General features: G+C 39.7%; 1 pseudogene; it reads left to right on the top strand.

Annotated features, from left to right (window-relative positions):
* LOC134075851 (NACHT, LRR and PYD domains-containing protein 12-like) overlaps positions 1–22,900 on the top strand; it is a 28,781-nt pseudogene that overhangs the window by 2,088 nt on the left and 3,793 nt on the right.

The raw sequence follows: 22,900 nt of genomic DNA, 5'->3' as shown, positions 1-22,900 counted from the left end.
AATTCTGTCCTCTTATAACATTACAAACCTTTCAGGTGTGTAGGTGCATGACTGAGAAATTTGCAATTTTGCACATGTGCACTAGTCTTGTGCAGGTATCAGGGGGTTGTGGGTGGGTGAGTGTGTTTGTGTGATTGGGCAATATTTTATCCTTTCTTATGTTGTTATGCAGACTTGCTGAATGCAAACTCTCAGAGAAGTCCTGTGGAATTGTGGCTGCTGTTCTACAGTCACCAAACTCCCTGATAGAGCTGGACCTGAGTCACAATGTCCTGGGAGATTCTGGAGTCCATCTTCTCTCTAAGGGACTGTCTAGTCCCCACTGCAAACTGCAGACATTAAGGTTGGTGTTAGTCAGACATGTCTTTGTAAAGGATTATTATTATGACTAGCGTAGCACATGGTTTGATTGGTGTTTTATTTGTGTCTTAAGACCTGTACACACCCAGTCCAATTTTTTGGACGAAATATTCACACAAAATTAAGCATAGTAGGATTGTGGTTCATAATGTGCCATAAAGTGACTCTTATGTTAATAAATTGATTATTTGTATACAATTCTATCCTCTCATAACATTACAAACCTTTCAGGTGTGTGTGTGTGTGTGTGTGTGTGTGTGTGTGTGTGTGTGTGTGTGTGATTTGGCATGGGAATGACCTGTGAAAGATCACTTGATGCTGCTGATTTATCAGGGCACCTTGTATCCCATTTATCCATCTCTGTAATATTTTATCCTTTCTCATGTTGTTATGCAGACTTGCTAAGTGCAAACTCTCAGAGAAGTCCTGTGGAATTGTGGCTGCTGTTCTACAGTCACCAAACTCCCTGATAGAGCTGGACCTGAGTCACAATGACCTGGGAGATTCTGGAGTCCATCTTCTCTCTAAGGGACTGTCTAGTCCCCACTGCAAACTGCAGATATTAAGGTTGGTTTTAGTCAGACATGTCTTTGTAAAGGTTTATTATTATGACTAGCATAGCACATTATGGTTTGATTGGTGTTTTATGTGTGCTTTAAGACCTGTACACACCAAATCCAATTTTTTGGACAAAATATTCACACAAAATTAAGCATAGTAGGATTGTGGATGAGAGTGTGCCATAAAGTTAGCTAGGGTTGGGCATCGATAACCGGTTCCGTCTTGGAACCGGGTTTAACTTATCAATTCCATCGACATCCTACGTCTTTTTTGTTATCGATTCCCTTAACGATTCCCTCAGCCTGCATGACGTCGGACTTTTTCCGGTTTTCCCGAAATTTTGTGTTACTACACGCCCTCTGCGACGACTCTACAAGTCAACCCCGAGAGGAGGAAGAGATCCAAAGCCTGGCCCCATTTCACTAAACGAGATGAATATTCTGCCGTCTGCAACCAGTAGGCCTACAGTATTGTTATCGTAAGGGTAGTAGCCTAATACCAGCAATATGTTAAAACATTTGTCCGTGAAGCATGGGATCATGTGTTCGACAGCCTACGGAGGGGTGCTAACGTCGCCCGGTTCAGGGCTCCAGAGTGCATATGCGCCCAAAATGTTTAAGAGTGCCTGAAAATAATTCTAGGTGCACCTGACGCTGCTCGGGTGAAAGCATACGTTTCCTTCACAAGTTTTAATTGTAGACTATGCGTGCAACTTTGCCAAACTGTATATAAGTAACCCTTGGCCCGCTCCCTCTCCCTCTCCCTCTCTCGTGCGCGCTCAATGGACACCCACGCCCCTCTACATGCACATTCACAATCGTGAAAGCAATGACGCATAGAAGACAACTAGCGACATTATAATTAATTTCGGTTAGCATCATAGCGTAGGCTACTGCACAAATTTGATTCAAACTCTTGCATTCAAGTTGACTGATCATCTCAATGTTTTCCAACTCTAAGACTCAAAAGGGCCTGTCCCAAGGAGACAAAGTATTAGCCTACCTTGCAACTTAAACACACGTGGGGAAACTGAACAGTCCAACCAGTAGACTATAATAAGCTAGCCAACTATGCTACTTTGTTTACAATTTGAGGCTTCAAGCCGACAGCTGAATTAAAGAGGCAGAGTTGTAATATGAATAGTCATGAATGTCATGAATATCAGAAATGTCAGTAGTATAGATTAGAATATATAAAGAATTATATTATATTATATATATATATATATACTGTAGGCTATATATACATCTGTATAATTCTTTAAAGAATAGGCCTATGTATATTCCTTATTGTGTTTTAAATAAAGACAAGCTTTTTCTACGCCTTATTGTTAAAAAATCATTCACATTATATGAAAGGAGAGCGATAAAAGGTGACCTTTTGGCGTTAAAGGCGATGCAATGAAAAATGTGGGTGCACCTACATTTTTTGGGAATCGATAAGAGAATTGATAAGGAATTGGATTGATAGGCAGAATCGATAATGCCATCGATATTGATAAAAACTTATCAATACCCATCCCTAAAGTTAGCCTGACGAGCCAGAGCCACATCAAGATGTAGGGTCTAGGAACTCACTATAGGTAGGGCTCAATCGGAGGGGTGGGATAAATGGTTGTCTTTCAAACTCCCTCTCCACACAATAGGATAGCGCTTCAACCAATCATCCTCTTGTTTTCAAGCAGCAGCAGTAGCTGGATGGGGAACTCACGCTTAACGGTTGCAACTTATGGTCGCACATCAGCCATCATTATGTTAAGCCCGCCCACGGACTGTATACACGATGTGACTGGCCCATTTGTCATTTCACATTTCCAGCTCCCAAGTCAATGGAAAGTTGCTAGACTACCCTGGTGTGTAGATGCGCGTGCGTGTGTGTGATTTGGCATGGGAATGACCTGCGAAAGATCACTTGATGGTGTTGATTTATCAGGGCACCTTGTATCCCATTAATCCATCTCTGTAATATTTTATCTTTCTCATGTTGTTATGCAGACTTGCTGGATGCAAACTCTCAGAGAAGTCCTGTGGAATTGTGGCTGCTGTTCTACAGTCACCAAACTCCCTGATAGAGCTGGACCTGAGTCACAATGTCCTGGGAGATTCTGGAGTCCATCTTCTCTCTAAGGGACTGTCTAGTCCCCACTGTAAACTGCAGACATTAAGGTTGGTGTTATTCAGACATGTATTTGTAAAGGATTATTATTATGACTAGCATAGCACATTATGGTTTTGTTGGTTTTTCTTATGTGTCTTAAGGCCTGTACACACTAAGTCCTATTTTTCAGATGAAATATTCACACAAAATCAAGCAGGTTACTGCATTCTATTAGTCTCGTTTGATGTGACATTTTGCATTTGAAAACTGAGGTGTTGAAGTATCAAAATGTTAGCTTGAACACATATGGGAACATACACCCTAATTTTCTTCCAGGTTACAAGTTTAACATTTTGCCATGTACATTTTAAATTGTGCTTACCCTACAAGTTGTCACAACAGTCCGCCCAAATAGCAAAACGCCAGTCCAGTGTGTGTGTGTGTGTGTGTGTGTGTGTGTGTGTGTGTGTGTGTGTGTGTGTGTGTGTGTGTGTGTGTGTGTGTGTGTGTGTGTGTGTGTGTGTGTGTGTGTGTGTGTGTGTAGTGGGATGGATGGGTGTCCTGATGAGCACAGCCAATTGTGTTCTGTAGTTCTACTGCAGTGGCCTCTATCATAACAGCATCAGTAGCATAGACAAGGGAAGGGAAGGATGACCGTACGCTTTCAGTTCCCCTGCAGCTCAAGACCAAATGCACCCCATGAATGAGCAAAGGCTAATATGCTTTAAATCTCCATGAGTTTATGAGCTCCCTGTTGTTCTCTCTTATAGTGGGCATGTCTAACCCAAAACCATCTCTTTCTTGGCTGCATGTAACTATACATAATGTCATCAAGACACTCTGAAGTCAATAGGCTACAGTCTACTGAAAGTGTGTGAACCCGTGTGACGTGAGCACGAAATAGAATATGAAATGTTTTAGATAATTGCATTGGACTGTGTTGACATCCTGTGTTTTTTTGCTCTGTGATTTCATGTCATATCTGGTGTGTACGGGCTTTAAATTGTCAAAGATAACAGACTGAATCCTGAGGGTTTACTGTGGCATAGTTTTAGAGTGACTCTCTCTCTCAATTCAATTCAAGGTTGCTTTATTAGCATGACTTTAAGTACAGTATTGCCAAAGCACAAGCAAAACAGCATAACATTTTTTACCGTAACAATTGGAACTCTCTCTCTCTCTCTCTCTTTCCTTCTTGCTCAGGCTCAGTAAGTGTGGTATCTCAGATGAAGGTTATGTTTGTCTGGCTCTGGCTGTGATGTTGAACCCCTCCTGTGTGAAAGAGCTGGATGTGAACAACAATCATCCTGGAGAATCAGCACAGAAGCTGTTATCTGCTACACTGGAGGATCCTCACCGCAAAGTTGAAGCACTTCAGTATGTACTCTAGATAATCAGATACATCAAGTTGTAGTCTGGATTGATTGATTGATTGATTGATTGATTGATTGATTCTTACATTCACAGAAGTGGATAGAAGACACCTAAAATTGCATTTAGTAGCCTAACCCCTACTGTGTCATCTATAAACAGAACAGAACATTTGATTGACAGACTTCAGCAAAAAAGCTCTTCTTCTGTATAAAAAATACATCTCCTACTGTATAGTCCGAACACAGAACAAGACAGTATTTGAAATCGGGAAACCCAGGAGTGAATCTAATTTGATTCTAGTGTTTAACAAGGAGACTACCGTATGTGACCTGTTACTGTGACTGCAGAGGGACTAGTTCTCACAAGCAACAAATATAATATATCATCAATCAATAATCAGCCAATCTAATCAAGTGTGTATCAAGTATGTATCAGGTGTGTTGTGTGTGTGTGTGTGTGTGTGTGTGTGTGTGTGTGTGTGTGTGTGTGTGTGTGTGTGTGTGTGTGTGTGTGTGTGTGTGTGCGTGCGTGCGTGCGTGCGTGCGTGCGTGCGTGCGTGCGTGCGTGCGTGCGTGCGTGCGTGCGTGCGTGCGTGCGTGCGTGAGATTTGCCATGGGAATGACCTGTGAAAGATCACTTGATGGTGTTGATTTTTCCTAGGGCACCTTGTATCCCATGTGTCCATCTCGGTAATATTTTATCCTTTCTCATTATGCAGACTTGCTGAGTGCAAACTCTCAGAGAAGTCCTGTGGAATTGTGGCTGCTGTTCTACAGTCACCAAACTCCCTGATAGAACTGGACCTGAGTCACAATGACCTGGGAGATTCTGGAGTCCATCTTCTCTCTAAGGGACTGTCTAGTCCCCACTGCAAACTGCAGACCTTAAGGTTGGTGTTATTCAGACATGTCTTTGCAAAGGATTATTATTATGACTAGCATAGCACATTATGGTTTGGTTGGTGTTTCATATGTGTCTTAAGACCTGTACACACCCAGTCCCATTTTTAGGATGAAATATTCACACGAAATTAAGCATAGTAGGATTGTGGTTGATAATGTGCCATAAAGTGACACTTAAGTAAATAAATTGTTTATATGTATACAATTCTGTCCTCTCGTAACATTACAATCCTTTCAGGTGTGTGTGTGTGTGTGAGTGAGATTGTTGGATACATTTTATATGTTTCTCATTGTATTAACTATTTACTATGGCTTACATATATAATTAATTACAGTGCATGAAAATGCACTGTACTGTTATTCCAAAACTTCTTATTACAGTGCATGAAAATGCACTGTACTGTTCTTCCTAGGCTTCTTATTATTACAGTGCATGAAAATGCACTGTACTGTTCTTCCTAGGCTTCTTATTACAGTGCATGAAAATGCACTGTACTGTTCTTCCTAGGTTTCTTATTATTCCAACTTCTTCTAACGCTCGCAATTCAGCTTGAACCGTTTAACGTAGAAACTTGATTCAAACTTTGTTACGTAGGTCTTACTAAGGAGACCTGTGCAATATATTTTTCAACTTTGTAACTTTTATACTTTTTAAACTGTAAATTAAAAACTATTAAACATTTCCCCATAGACTTAACATTGCTCATTATGACATCACGGCAGCAATTAGAATGTTACGCCAGGTGGCCAGTCCAGGTGCAGCAGCTCTCTCTCTCTCTCTCTCTCTCTCTCTCTCTCTCAGGCTTTAAACTGGCTCTCTTGAGACTACATTTTCTGTTCCCCTGTATCAACGGTATCAACATAAGTCTTCCTAATTCCATCCAACTTTCTATCCATTCATCTTCTTCAAACCATTCACTCATCCACCCATTCTAAACAGTTTGCCTATCAACATCAATTAGACGATCTACATTCAACTTTGAAACAATCTACTCTGTCTCAGGCCTGGCTCTCTTAAGACTAGCCAGTTAAATTGATTACACCTGTATCTGTATCCACTACTCTCTCAGTAGAGAGCTGTGTCTCTCCATTCTACAAGAATATAAGGCACATTCCATCCAACTTTCTATCCATTCATCTTCTTCAGACCATTCACTCATCCACCCATTAAACTGTTTATCAACATCCATTAAACTTTCTGTCTATCAACATTAATTAGACGATCTACATTCAACTTTTAAACAATCTACTCTGTCTCAGAGCCACCTGGGCACCAACTGTCAGTTTCTCTGGCTTTAAGCATACAGTCTCTCAGAAGACTACATATCCTGTTAACTGTTTCCTCTGTCCACAACTGTTTCAAAATAAAAGTCCTCACTGCAATAATACACTATTAAATCATTTAACCATTGAAACTACTCAACTATTGAACTGTTCAACCATTCCAACTGTCAGTTATCATCCACTATGCCTCCAGTCAACTACATGAAACCTCCATGTACCTAGCAACCAACATAGCAACCATTAAAATTAAGTGTTTATGACCGTTTCCATAGCAACCAACATGATTATACTGCAGTAACTTCTTGTTTCTTGATAGTGGCCACCATGGATACCCTAGCAACAAATGTTTCAAAATAAAAGTCCTCACTAGCAAGTTAGCTAGTTAGCATGGTTAGCATTGTTAGCATAGTTAGCATTTTTTAGCATAACTGCAAAAAATCATCAACTAAGTTATCTAATCAACCTGGTTAGCATTGTTAGCACATTTAGCATTGTTAGCATAGTTATTGTGTTTAGCATTACTGCTAGAAATTATCGGTTAAGTTAGCTAATCAACCTGGTTAGCATTGTTAGTAAAGTTAGTATTGCTAGCATAATTAGCATTTTTAGCGTAACTGCTAGAAATCATTAGCTAAGTTAGCTAATCAACATTTTAACATGAATAGAAATTATTAGTTAAGTTAGAACTGGAATGTTTCATCTTTTAACTGTCTACCTTCACACTATCAACTCTCTGTTAACAATGCAACCACCATGTTTACCCTAGCTACACCTTAGTAACCATATCTACATTATCTATCTATTTTTGCATTTTCATGCACTGGTAATTCCTTGGAATTGCATTTCTAGTTATTAAACTTCTTCTTCTAACGCTCGCAATTCAGCTTCAACCGTTTAACGTAGAAACTTCATTCAAACTTTGTTGCGTAGGTCTTGCTTATGCCATATGTGCTTTGTATTTTTCAACTTTGTAACTTTTATACTTTTTAAACTATTAGTTAAAAACTATCACCATTTCCCCCATAGACTTAACATTGCTCATTATGACATCACGGCAGCAATTAGAATGTTACCCCAGCTGGTCAGCCACCTGGGCACCAACTGTCAGTTTCTCTCAGGCTCCTCTCTGAAGACTACATATTCTGTTCCCCTGTATCCTCTGTGCACAACAGTATCAAAATAAGTCCTCCTAATTCCATCCAACTTTATATCCATTCATCTTCTTCAAACCATTCACTCATCCACCCATTCTAAACAGTCTGCCTATCAACAACATCAATTAGACGCTCTACATTGAACTTTTAAACAATCTACTCTGTCTCAGGCTGGCTCTCTTAAGACTAGCCAGTTAAATTGATTACACCTGTATCTGTATCCACTACTCTCAGTAGAGAGCTGTGTCTCTCCATTCTACAAGAATATAAGGCACATTCCATCCAACATTCTATCCATTCATCTTCTTCAGACCATTCACTCATCCACCCATTAAACTGTCTATCAACATCTATTAAACAATCTGTCTATCAACATCCATTAAACTCTCTGTCTATCAACATTAATTAGACTATCTACATTCAACTTTTAAATTATTTACTCTGTCTCAGGCTTTAAGAGTACTATGGCTCTCTTAAGACTAGCCAGTTAAATTGATTACACCTGTGTCAACTACTCTCAGAGAGCTGTATCAGTGTCTCTCTTAACAAGAATATAAGGCACATTCCATCCAACCTTCTATCCATTCATCTTCTTCAGACCATTCACTCATCCACCCATTACACTGTCAATCAATATAAAACAATCTGCCTATCAACATCCATTAAACATTCTATCTATCAACATTAATTAGACTATCTACATACAACTTTTAAAGTATTTACTGTGGGTCCCTCTCAAGCAGCGTTTATATGTCCTCCCTCGCTCCTCGATCCTCAATGATCTACATAAAGAAAGATAGAAGAAGGGCTAGACTATCCCATTGTTGCCGCTCCATCATTCTTTATGTAGATCAGTGAGGAGCGAGAGAGGACACGTAAACGCTATGAGAGGCACCTTCTGTCTCAGGCTTTAAGCATACAATCTCATTAAGACTACAGATCCTGTTTCACTACTTCCTCTGTCCACAACTGTTTCAAAATAAAGGTCCTCACTGCAATAATACACTATTAAATCATTTAACCATTGAAACTACTCAACTATTGAACTGTTCAACCATTCCAACTGTCAGTTATCATCCACTATGCCTCCAGTCAACTACATGAAACCTCCATGTACCTAGCAACCAACATAGCAACCATTAAAATTAAGTGTTTATGACCGTTTCCATAGCAACCAACATGATTATACTGCAGTAAATTCTTGTTTCCTGATAGTGGCCACCATGGATACCCTAGCAACAAATGTTTCAAAATAAAAGTCCTCACTAGCAAGTTAGCTAGTTAGCATAGTTAGCATTGTTAGCATAGTTAGCATTTTTAGCATAACTGCTAGAAATCATCGGTTAAGTTAGCTAATCAACCTGGTTAGCATTGTTAGTAAAGTTAGCATTGCTAGCATAATAAGCATTTTTAGCGTAACTGCTAGAAATCATTAGCTAAGTTAGCTAATCAACCTGGTTAGCATTGTTAGTAAAGTTATCATTGCTAGCATAATTAGCATTTTTAGCGTAACTGCTAGAAATCATTACCTAAGTTAGCTAATCAACATTTTAACATGAATAGAAATCACTAGTTAAGTTAGAGCTGGAATGTTTCATCTTTAAACTGTCTACCTTCACACTATCAACTCTCTGTAAACTATGCAACCACCATGTTTACCCTAGCTACACCTTAGCAACCATATCTACATTATCCATCTATTTTTGCATTTTCATGCACTGGTAATTCCTTGGAATTGCATTTCTAGTTAAACTTCTTCTTCTAACGCTCGCAATTCAGCTTCAACCGTTTAACGTAGAAACTTCATTCAAACTTTGTTGCGTAGGTCTTGCTTATGCCATATGTGCTTTGTATTTTTCAACTTTGTAACTTTTATACTTTTTAAACTATTAGTTAAAAACTATCACCATTTCCCCCATAGACTTAACATTGCTCATTATGACATCACGGCAGCAATTAGAATGTTACCCCAGCTGGTCAGCCACCTGGGCACCAACTGTCAGTTTCTCTCAGGCTCCTCTCTGAAGACTACATATTCTGTTCCCCTGTATCCTCTGTGCACAACAGTATCAAAATAAGTCCTCCTAATTCCATCCAACTTTATATCCATTCATCTTCTTCAAACCATTCACTCATCAACCCATTCTAAACAGTCTGCCTATCAACAACATCAATTAGACGCTCTACATTGAACTTTTAAACAATCTACTCTGTCTCAGGCTGGCTCTCTTAAGACTAGCCAGTTAAATTGATTACACCTGTATCTGTATCCACTACTCTCAGTAGAGAGCTGTGTCTCTCCATTCTACAAGAATATAAGGCACATTCCATCCAACATTCTATCCATTCATCTTCTTCAGACCATTCACTCATCCACCCATTAAACTGTCTATCAACATCTATTAAACAATCTGTCTATCAACATCCATTAAACTCTCTGTCTATCAACATTAATTAGACTATCTACATTCAACTTTTAAATTATTTACTCTGTCTCAGGCTTTAAGAGTACTATGGCTCTCTTAAGACTAGCCAGTTAAATTGATTACACCTGTGTCAACTACTCTCAGAGAGCTGTATCAGTGTCTCTCTTAACAAGAATATAAGGCACATTCCATCCAACCTTCTATCCATTCATCTTCTTCAGACCATTCACTCATCCACCCATTACACTGTCAATCAATATAAAACAATCTGCCTATCAACATCCATTAAACATTCTATCTATCAACATTAATTAGACTATCTACATACAACTTTTAAAGTATTTACTGTGGGTCCCTCTCAAGCAGCGTTTATATGTCCTCCCTCGCTCCTCGATCCTCAATGATCTACATAAAGAAAGATAGAAGAAGGGCTAGACTATCCCATTGTTGCCGCTCCATCATTCTTTATGTAGATCAGTGAGGAGCGAGAGAGGACGCGTAAACGCTATGAGAGGCACCTTCTGTCTCAGGCTTTAAGCATACAATCTCATTAAGACTACAGATCCTGTTTCACTACTTCCTCTGTCCACAACTGTTTCAAAATAAAGGTCCTCACTGCAATAATACACTATTAAATCATTTAACCATTGAAACTACTCAACTATTGAACTGTTCAACCATTCCAACTGTCAGTTATCATCCACTATGCCTCCAGTCAACTACATGAAACCTCCATGTACCTAGCAACCAACATAGCAACCATTAAAATTAAGTGTTTATGACCGTTTCCATAGCAACCAACATGATTATACTGCAGTAAATTCTTGTTTCCTGATAGTGGCCACCATGGATACCCTAGCAACAAATGTTTCAAAATAAAAGTCCTCACTAGCAAGTTAGCTAGTTAGCATAGTTAGCATTGTTAGCATAGTTAGCATTTTTAGCATAACTGCTAGAAATCATCGGTTAAGTTAGCTAATCAACCTGGTTAGCATTGTTAGTAAAGTTAGCATTGCTAGCATAATAAGCATTTTTAGCGTAACTGCTAGAAATCATTAGCTAAGTTAGCTAATCAACCTGGTTAGCATTGTTAGTAAAGTTATCATTGCTAGCATAATTAGCATTTTTAGCGTAACTGCTAGAAATCATTACCTAAGTTAGCTAATCAACATTTTAACATGAATAGAAATCACTAGTTAAGTTAGAGCTGGAATGTTTCATCTTTAAACTGTCTACCTTCACACTATCAACTCTCTGTAAACTATGCAACCACCATGTTTACCCTAGCTACACCTTAGCAACCATATCTACATTATCCATCTATTTTTGCATTTTCATGCACTGGTAATTCCTTGGAATTGCATTTCTAGTTATTATTCTTCTTCTTCTAACGCACTTAATGGAGCTTCAACCGTTTAACGTAGAAACTTCATTCAAACTGCGCTGCGTAGGTCTTACTTAGGCCATCCGGGCTTTGTATTTTTCAACTTTGTAACTTTTATACTTTTTTAACTATTAATTAATTAAAATGACAATTTCCCCATAGACTTAACATTGTGATTATGACATCATAATAGGGCAATTAGAATCTTCTGCCAGGTGGCCAGGCCAGCTGCAGCAGCTCTCTATCTCTCTCAGGCTTTAAGCATACATTCTCTATGAAGACTACATATACCTGTTAAACTGTTTCCTCTGTCCACAACTGTTTCAAAATAAAAGTCCTCACTGCAATAATACACTATTAAATCATTTAACCATTGAAACTACTAATCTATTTAACTGTTCAACCATTCCCACTGTCAGTTATCATCAGCCATGCCTCCGGTCAACTACATGAAACCCCCATGTACCTAGCAACCAACATAGCAACCATTAAAATTAAGCGTTTATGACCGTTTCCATAGCAACCAACATCATTATACTGCAGTAACTTCTTGTTTCCTGATAGTGGCCACCATGGATACCCTAGCAACAAATGTTTCAAAATAAAAGTCCTCACTAGCAAGTTAGCTAGTTAGCATGGTTAGCATTGTTAGCATAGTTAGCATTTTTAGTATAACTGTAAAAAATCATCAACTAAGTTAGCTAATCGACCTGGTTAGCATTGTCAGCAAATTTAGCATTGTTAGCATAGTAAGCCATTTTAGCATTACTGCTAGAAATCATTGGTTAAGTTAGCTAATCAACCTGATTAGCATTGTTAGTAAAGTTAGCATTGCTAGCATAATTAGCATTTTTAGCGTAACTGCTAGAAATCATTAGCTAAGTTAGCTAATCAATATTTTAACATGAATAGAAATCATTAGTTAAGTTATAACTGGAATGTTTCAGCTTTAAACTGTCTACCTTCACACTATCAACTCTCTGTAAACTATGCAACCACCATGTTTACCCTAGCTACACCTTAGTAACCATATCTACATTATCTATCTATTTTTGCATTTTCATGCACTGGTAATTCCTTGGAATTGCATTTCTAGTTCTAGTTGCCATTCTGGCCTTAGGAATGTGGAGGTGACCCCATGGTGAACCCATGGCACACAAACACAAACATGGTTGAGGAGTTCTTGTAAACATTCTTATCTCTGTTAATCACCAGGTGGTTAGAGACTCACTGAAGTGTATCTGGTGATGTTCCATGTGTGTGTGTGTGTGTGTGTGTGTGTGTGTGTGTGTGTGTGTGTGTGTTAAGGGTATAAGATTAGGCTTCGCCCACAGATGTGTGGGCTTGTTACTTTGACTTCATGTGAGTAACATGCTCCCAGTATCGTGAATAAAGCTGCAGTCTCACACCAGTTGTCTTGGAATAATTTTGACCACAAGATTTGACATGGGAATGACCTGTGAAAGATCACTTGATGGTGCTGATTTATCAGGGCACCTTGTATCCCATTTATCCATCTCTGCAATATTTGATCCTTTCTCATGTTGTTATGCAGACTTGCTGAATGCAAACTCTCAGAGAAGTCCTGTGGAATTGTGGCTGCTGTTCTACAGTCACCAAACTCCCTGATAGAGCTGGACCTGAGTCACAATGACCTGGGAGATTCTGGAGTCCATCTTCTCTCTAAGGGACTGTCTAGTCCCCACTGCAAACTGCAGACCTTAAGGTTGGTGTTAGTCAGACATGTCTTTGTAAGGGATTATTATTATGACTAGCGTGGCACATTATGGTTTGGTTGGTGTTCTATATGTGTCTTAAGACCTGTACACACCAAGTCCAATTTTTCAGATGAAATTTTCACAGGAAAGTAAGCATAGTAGTAGGATTGTGGTTGATGGTGTGCCATAAAGTGACACTTATGTTAATAAATTGCTTATGTGTATACAACTTTGTCCTCTCATAGCATTACAAACCTTTCAGGTGTGTGTGTGTGTGTGTGTGTGTGTGTGTGTGTGTGTTGTGTGTGTGTGTGTGTGTGTGTGTGTGTGTGTGTGTGTGTGTGTGTGTGTGTGTGTGTGTGTGTGTGTGTGTGTGTGTGTGTGTGTGTGTGTGTGTGTGTGTGTGTGTGTGTGTTTGAAAGATTTGGCATGGGAATGACCTGTGAAAGATCACTTGATGGTGCTGTTTTATCAGGGCACCTTGTATCCCATGTATCCATCTCTGTAATATTTTATCTTTCTCATGTTGTTATGCAGACTTGCTGGATGCAAACTCTCAGAGAAGTCCTGTGGAATTGTGGCTGCTGTTCTACAGTCACCAAACTCCCTGATAGAACTGGACCTGAGTTACAATGACCTGGGAGATTCTGGAGTCCATCTTCTCTCTAAGGGACTGTCTAGTCCCCACTGCAAACTGCAGACCTTAAGGTTGGTGTTAGTCAGACATGTCTTTGTAAAGGAGTATTATTATGACTAGCATAGCACATTATGGTTTGATTGGTGTTTTATTTGTGTCTTAAGACCTGTACACACCCAGTCCCATTTTTAGGATGAACTATTCAAACGAAATTAAGCATAGTAGGATTGTGGTTGATAGTGTGCCATAAAGTGACACTTAAGTAAATAAATTGTTTACATGTATACAATTCTGTCCTCTCGTAACATTACAATCCTTTCAGGTGTTTGTGTGTGTGTGTGTGTGTGTGTGTGTGAGATTTGACATGGGAATGACCTGTGAAAGATCACTTGATGGTGCTGATTTATCAGGGCAACTTGTATCCCATTTATCCATCTCTGTAATATTTGATCCTTTCTCATGTTGTTATGCAGACTTGCTGGATGCAAACTCTCAGAGAAGTCCTGTGGAATTATGGCTGCTTTTCTACAGTCACCAAACTCCCTGATAGAACTGGACCTGAGTCACAATGACCTGGGAGATTCTGGAGTCCAGCTTCTCTCTAAGGGACTGTCTAGTCCCCACTGCAAACTGCAGACCTTAAGGTTGGTGTTAGTCAGACATGTCTTTGTAAAGGATAATTATTATGACTAGCATAGCACAATATGGTTTGGTTGGTGTTTTGTGTGTGTCTTAAGACCTGTACACAGTAATAGTCCGTGAGCCAGAGGGGTTGGTCGTTACCGAAAAAGTGGCAAAGGCTACCATACCTTTTCTGAAAGCCTGGAATCTCAGCTTTTTAATGATGTATGATGGCCATCTGACAAAAGTAGCTGTTTTGAGTTATGATGCATAATGTAAACTAAGGTTGAAGAAATAATGCGTATAAATCAAGCAGAACACTGAAATATTTTATTTTGTTATGTTTGGTATCATTTTAAAGGGGAGACTCTGAGCTTTCATTTAAATCCTTTTGTGAACATTTTGGATAAGTACAGCCAACCCTGGAGCTCTTCAAACCTTTAATCACACACATTTTCCTGCCATTTCCCTGCCATCTTTTGTCTTTTAATCCTGTGGCACCTGGGAGCATCAGAGAAACAAAATCCAAACACTGAAATACTGGCATGACCCTAAGGATTCAGAAAATGTATCATTTACCCATATTGTCTGATTTGGAGGGGATGATTTTCCGTCTTAACAGTAGTGTACCCCTTAAGGTTAATTTGTTGTTATGTCGAGTTGAAAGTCTGAGGTAAATATATTACAAATAATAATTATTGATACAGATAATTTTGAAAAAGTTGTTATACAGTGCAACACACTGACATGAGGAGTGACACAGTCCCTCTTGCATGAGCAGGACAGAAACTCAAGTACTGCTTGTGGACCAATGGAGACATTGAACCAGTCTATGGAGAGCTGTAAGTCACCATCTTGGTCCAGTCTAGACCACCCATGCTCAACTGGGGAAGGAACTTCAGGGTTGTTCTCGAGGCATCTTCTCCAGATAGCACCTTGATATTTAGCTCTGAGACCGTGCTTCCTGAGAGAATCCGAGCATGGAGTTAACTGCCAGGATTCTATGCCTTTCTTTGCACAAAAAAAGTGCATACTTCATTTCATTGATGTTGGTGATTCTGGACTTGGAGCTGTACATTTGACATGTGAACTCCTTTAAGGCTGCATACAACTCAGGTGTCATTGCCCAGTCTGCCCCAACCTTCTGAAAGGTCTCACAGAAGTTTTCATTCTTCTGAAAAAGTTTTAGGGCTGACACTTTACCATGGCCTGCAAATGCAGTTACAGTATCGCAGCCTGTGTATACGTGTATTTTCTTCCCTGAGAACAAGGCATTCATTTTTTTATGTAAATTCCAAGAAAGTGGGGACCTGATATAAATGATACGTGGTGGATTTGTATTAAGGACCTTTTTAACTATCTAAAAATGCTGAGAATGCTGAATAACAACTTTTTCAAAATTATCTGTATCAATAATTATTATCTAAAATATATTTACCTCAGACTTTCAACTCCACATATCAACAAATTAGCCAAGGGTAATTAGTACAGTACTGTTTATGTCTTTGAAAAAACGCCATCTCTGATGCAAGACTGTAAATCACCCCCTCCAAATCAGATAATATGGGTAAATGATACATTTCCTGAATCCTTAGGGTCATGCCAGTATTTCAGTGTTTGGATTTTGTTTCTCTGATGCTCCCAGGTGCCACAGGATTAAAAGACAAAAAATGGCAGGGAAATGTGTGTGATTAAAGGTTTGAAGAGCTCCAGGGTTGGCTGTACTTATCCAAAATGTTCACAAAATGATTTAAATGAAAGCTCAGAGTCTCCCCTTTAAAATGATACCAAACATAACAAAATAAAACATTCCAGTGTTCTGCTTGATTTATACACATTATTTCTTTAACCTTAGTTTACATTGTGTGTCATAACTCAAAACAGCTACTCTTGTCAGATGGCCATCATACATCATTGAAAAGCTTAGATTCCAGGCTTTCAGAAAAGGTATGGTAGCCTTTGCCACCTTTTCGGTAACAGTTTCCATAATTTGAGGCCCTGGCTCACGGTCTATAAGTCCAATTTTTCAGATGAAATATTCTCTCAAAATTGAGCATAGTAGGATTGTGGTTGACAGTGTGCCTATGTTATTAAATTGCTTATATGTACACAATTCTGTCCTCTCATAACATTACCAACCTTTCAGGGGTGTGTGTGTGTGTGTGTGTGTGTGTGTGTGTGTGTGTGTGTGTGTGTGTGTGTGTGTGTGTGTGTGTGTGTGTGTGTGTGTGTGTGTGTGTGTGTGTGTGTGTGTGTGTGTGTGTGTGTGTGTGTGTGTGTGTGTGTGTGTGTGTGTGTGTGATTTGGCATGAAAATTACCTGTGAAAGATCACACAATGGTGTTGATTTATCAGGTCACCTTGTATCCCATTTATCCATCTCTGTAATATTTGATCCTTTCTCATGTTGTTATGCAGACTTGCTGAATGCAAACTCTCAGAGAAGTCCTGTGGAATTGTGGCTGCTGTTCTACAGTCACCAAACTCCCTGATAGAGCTGGACCTGAGTCACAATGACCTGGGAGATTCTGGAGTTCAGCTTCTCTCTAAGGGACTGTCTAGTCCTAACTGCAAACTACAGACCTTTAGGTTGGTGTTAGTCAGACATGTCTTTGTAAATTATTATTATTATGACTAGCATAGCACATTATGGTTTGGTTGGTGTCAGGCGCGTAGGAACCGGGGGGGGGTCGGGACACCCGCAATGTTGGACCCCCTCCCGAAAAAAAACGCTGCAAAGTACAGACGTTGTTGATTTCTTAGGCTCAATTATATACTCCGGAGTTACGGCCCCATATTTATAGCTATCAGTGCGCATCGGAGGTCTTTCACATTGTGTTTTAAGAATGTTTCCCGAAACGAAGCCCGTCTCAATAATGCAGCATGGAGCACTTCCTCACCTTGAGTGCCTAAAGCTGCTGAAGGCTATCTCGCAGTCCATATCTTTAATATACTGCCTTCTTTCATTCTTTTTGAAAAAGTTAAGAGGATAGCCTACTGTGGGTGAATACAGTATAGTCTACGATAGCCTAAATAAGTTTTGGCCTTTGGTCTTACAGACGGCTATCGATTTTTGAATGTAGTCACTTGCAAAATCAGATGTGCAAATAGCCTATCTGGTTACCTGGATTTAATATAGCAAGTCCATACACTTTGTTCATCCTATATATTATATGCTTTTAAAATGAAATATGCAACAATTTGCCTCTTATTATAATCAAGAGTAGGCCTACACACTGTCACGATGCACATAGGTTACAGGCGGATATGAGCAACCGCATTGAAGGCCTCGGTTGACTTAAGATAAACGGGCAGAATGATTACAAACTACGTCAAACATACAATAATCTAACAAATGAAAAAACACAAATTAATTATGAATAGGCTACACACTGTATTGTGTCACAAATTAAGCAATGAGTTCATGGCCACCTAGCGTGCAATTTACGCGCTGAGGTGAAGGCCCGACAATAGGCTAGAGGCCTACTAATTAACACAAAGCTTCGTAAAGCACAAACAAATACCCCCCCCCCCCCTCCCCAAAAGTTCAGTGTCCAAACAATAAGCATAAGAATCCAACAGTCCAAAAGACAACGAGATCTCCCAGACACGAAAAACAATGTTTATCTCACAGTTTGTTGAGTAGTTGTTCCAACACTGATGTGCAACGCAATCTCAGCTTTCGCGTTCATTAGCTGTATTCCAATGAGAAAAATCCACAAGGAAGGCTTCACGGCAATGCAGCATACAGTAATCTCCTAACCACGTAACTTTGTTGAGTTGTCTGCATAGCCTACAGGTAACAATAGCCACAGCTCCCCGCGCCTCCATTTAAACTTTGGGCAAACCCATTCATTCGTGCCCGAAACGCGCGTCCATCTGTCAGCTGACATAAGATTTACTTAGATGGCATATGAAAAGTCAAGAAGAAGACACATATTTTCATTTAAGCAACGTTTATGCAACCATTTAAAAAGGTGATTTTTGCAACCTTTACAAACGTGCTGCGGGGAAGCATTGGGGGAGTCAGTTTATCCTACAGACATAGCTGTGTGCGTTTTCAGGGAAGAAATGTGTTCTGAATATGTGCAGATGTTCAGTTCCAAAAATAGGTTATCAAAGAAAAAGACTGAAATACATATTTTCAAAGCGGCATCTTACAGAGGACCATTAAAACTTCAACAATAGGTTTTTATTTCTTGTGTGACTTATAATTCGCCCCCCTTTATTTATTAATATAAACAAATTCTTGTCCCCCCCAATGCTAACTACGTTCCTACGCGCCTGGTTGGTGTTTTATACCGGTATGTGTCTTAAGACCTGCCCACACCGAGTCAAATTTTTCGGATTAAATATTCACACAAAATTAAGCATAGTAGGCTTGTGGTTGATAGTGAGTGATAAAGTGACACACACATACAAGTGAATGGCACAAACAACAATATGAAGTGACATTTACATTTATAAATTGCTTATATGTATAAAATAATAGTAGGATTGTGGTTGATAGTGTGCCACTAAGTGACACTTATGTTATTGAGCACAGTAGGGTTGTGGTTGATAGTGTGCCACAAAGTGACACTTATTAGAGATGCACCTACTGGTCAGCTGGTGACTGGAATCTGCCGATTTCCACGTGATCACCCATGACCTGCGACCGGCCGGTCAGTCAGAGACATGCCGATTTCATGCCGGTCAAATACTTGTAACAACATCACACAGCTGAGTTTGCAAAGTTTGAAGAAGCTAGCAAAGGCCAAAACTCAGGGCTGGATGTACAAAGCGAGCACTAATACTGAGTTTTTCTATGCAGCGAACGGTGTGCTTTGCCATATTGTGTAGAATTTAATTTCACTTCATTAGACTACATAAACAGTGCTCATCACCGCCCGTCCCTGCTGCTAATTGATTGATTGGTTGTTTGATTGATTGATTACTTAATTGATTTATTGATTTATTCTTACATTCACGCAAGAGAGGATTCATGAAATTGCATTCATGCATTCAGTACCTTAACCCGTACGGTATGATCTCCACACAGAACACAACATTTGATTGGCAGACAACTGCTTTTGAATAAAAAAATGCAATTTCCTATTGTATTGTTAGAACACATACTGTACATTAACAAGTAGACTACAGTATGTGACCTGTTACTGTTACTGCAGAAGTTCTCACTACAGGTAACAAATGAATCATGAATCAATCAGTAATCAGCCAATCTAAATGCAGCATCAACTACACTGTTTACACTGATATCATTTTATGTTCATTTCACTAAATGTAGTCAATTTGATTCAAAGTATCCGTGCGTAATATGTAGAGTTCTTCTGTCATAATCCTGTCAAATGTTGTTGCAGACTTGCAGACTGTAAACTCACTGATAAGTCCTGTGAGATTGTTACTTCAGTTCTACAATCACCAAACTCACTGCTACAGCTGGACTTGAATCACAATGATCTGGGGGATTCTGGAGTTCAGCTTCTCTCTAAAGGACTGTCCAGTTTTAACTGCAAATTACACACATTAAGGTGGGTATCCATTTTATTATCATCTTAGGGAGAAGAACCATGACAATATAACATCAACTGGTCAGCACTGAACATGTTTAGCGTATTGCTTATATACTTGCATTTGTGTAGTCAAACTTTTAAGCTGATTTGTGAGTTTAACGATTAGTTTGTGGATTAAGCAATATGGCAGGAGTGAGAATGGCGTGGGTAGCAGATATCAGCACGGCTGTGATTTGCAGTATGGCAGCAGTGAGAGTGGCGTGGGTAGCAGATATCACCATGGCTGTGATTTGCAATATGGCAGCAGTGAGAGTGGTGTGGGTAGCAGATATCAGCATGGCTGTGATTTGCAATATGGCAGCAGTGAGAGTGGTGTGGGTAACAGATATCACCATGGCTGTGATTTGCAATATGGCAGCAGTGAGAGTGGTGTGGGTAGCAGATATCACCATGGCTGTGATTTGCAGTTAGGCGTGAGGCCAGAGGCCAAGCACAGTGGGTTTATTTAGAGCATTGGAGCAGTTCTGCAGTTTATTGGTATTATAATAACGTTTTATTAGTTTACACACACACACACACACACACACACACACACACACACACACATACACACAAACGCTATTCATATAAAAGGACCATGGGCGTCCACAGAGCATCTCTTATCAACAACAAAAGTGTTTTCTTGAGAATACAGACCATTTTCTCCTAGACCACAGAACAACATACACTTACTTTACAATTCTACACCTGAGACCCTTGCACTGAGACATTAAAAACAATACAAGACACAGATATATTATCATTTGTCATTGGACAGATAGATTTCAGTTTTCAATAGCAGTTCAAGAGTAGTTCATGTTTGGAGAGAAGGTAAGTCAAAGGGGGGCTTGACATGGTGCCAAGAATCCTGGCCATATGGCCGCTAAGACAATAGCAATCAAGTGCAAACAGGGAACTTTGCTACAAAGACTTCTTCATCTCTCTCTCTCTCTCTCTCTCTCTCACTCAATTCAATTCATTTCAATTCAATTCAGTTATTGGCACGACAAACCATATGATACATTGCCAAAGCGTTCACAGGAATAATAATAGTTAAAATAGAATAGAAAAAGAATAGCAGATATACTTTTTTTGATCCCGTGAGGGAAATTCAGTTCTCTGCATTTAACGCAATTTAACCGAATCAGTGAACACACAGCGAGGTGAATCACACACTAACCCAGAGCAGTGAGCTGCCTGCCCAACCAGCGGCGCTCGGGGAGCAGTGAGGGGTTAGGTGCCTTGCTCAAGGGCACTTCAGCCGTGGTGGACTGGTCGGGGATCGAATCGGCAACCCTAAACCTAAACAAATCAATAAAAAAAAAAATAATAATACAGACATTACAAACATTGTTACACATCGTCAATACACTGTACTCAATACTCAATACAATACCCCCCCCCCCTCTCTCTCTCTCTCTCACACTCTCTCTCTCTCTCTCTCTCTCTCTCTCTCTCTCTCTCTCTCTCTCTCTCTCTCAGGCTCTCTGATTGTCTCATCACAGAGAAGGGTTGTGGTTTTCTGGCTTCAGCTCTGACTTCAAACCCCTCCCATCTGAAAGAGCTGGATCTGAGCTACAATCATCATGGAGAATCAGGACTGAAGCTGTTATCTGCTAGACTGGAGGATCCTGCCTGTAAACTGGAGATACTTAAGTATGTTCAGAAAGAAACCCCAGTGTTGCACATTTAGAAAGTGTCTCCATTGTGGAGACTTTATTCATTTCTTCAAACCGAGTGCAGTGACCTATTTTCAAATGTGTGATGTAATAGCTGCTTTACATTGACGTGTGTTTGTTATCTTTTTGATGCAACACCCAGTAGTGCAAATATTTAGATGTGTGTTCAAATGTACTAACATAGCCAAATGTTAAGGAACCTTTGCAGATAGTTTTCTGTTTGTTTGTAACTGCATTTTTGATACAAATCTTCATCACTGTTTGCTGAATTTGAACACCTCTCAGATTCCAGGCTGTGAGATGAACAGAAAGACAGGGAGGTGAGCAGAGGAACAGAGAGAACAGAGAGCTGAAAAAACGATTTTCTGATAGTCTGACCAGGGGGTATTCATTCTGTATATCTGGACACTTATGAAGTAGATCAAATGGAACCAAGTAACCAAGGAAAGTAGCACGACAAGCAATCATTAATTCAGGGTTCTCAACAAGTGGTCCGTGACCCACAGGTGAGCTGTGAAGGTGTTGCTGGTGGTCCCTGATCATGCATTAAATAATGGAGTTTCACTGTTGGAAAGTGCATTTGGTATTCAGAGGTAGTCCTCAGGTTTCTCACTAACTCTAATCTAAGTACAGGACCGACAGTGTTGAGGCTGTTAACTTCATGATTGTCTCCCTCTGAGAACTAGATGGTCCTTGTGGCGTCACCTTGGGACAAGTGGATGCCTTTGGATGCAATAAAGACAGCTGGAAAAAGAGTTACTTCATTACTTTATATCAAGGGAAACATATAGCAGACCATTTGCTGTGAAATAATACATCACCTTGCATTTCACAGGTGGCACAAACAGAAAGAAAAACAGCAGTCTTGACATCTGTGAAATGGTACATGTGTGTGACATTTAGTTTTTCTTACAGAGCTGACCATGCTTCTTTAGACAGAGCACGGCCACGTTTGCTGAAATGTAAGTGTTTAATATCATATTTGAGATTGTTTGCATTCACATGTTTTAGCGTGCATGTGTGTGTGTGTGTGTGTGTGTGTGTGTGTGTGTTTAGGTGAGTGTAGGTATAGGTGTGCGTCTAGGTATTGGTGTGTGTATGTGTGTGTCTGTGTTTGGTAGGGTGAGGAGGTGTGTGTGTGTGTGTGTGTGT

This window comes from Sardina pilchardus, chromosome 1, assembly GCF_963854185.1.
Source record: "Sardina pilchardus chromosome 1, fSarPil1.1, whole genome shotgun sequence".
Lineage (NCBI taxonomy): Eukaryota > Metazoa > Chordata > Actinopteri > Clupeiformes > Clupeidae > Sardina > Sardina pilchardus.
The sequence above is the reverse complement of the archived record's forward strand: the minus strand, read 5'-3'. Positions and strand labels throughout refer to the sequence as shown.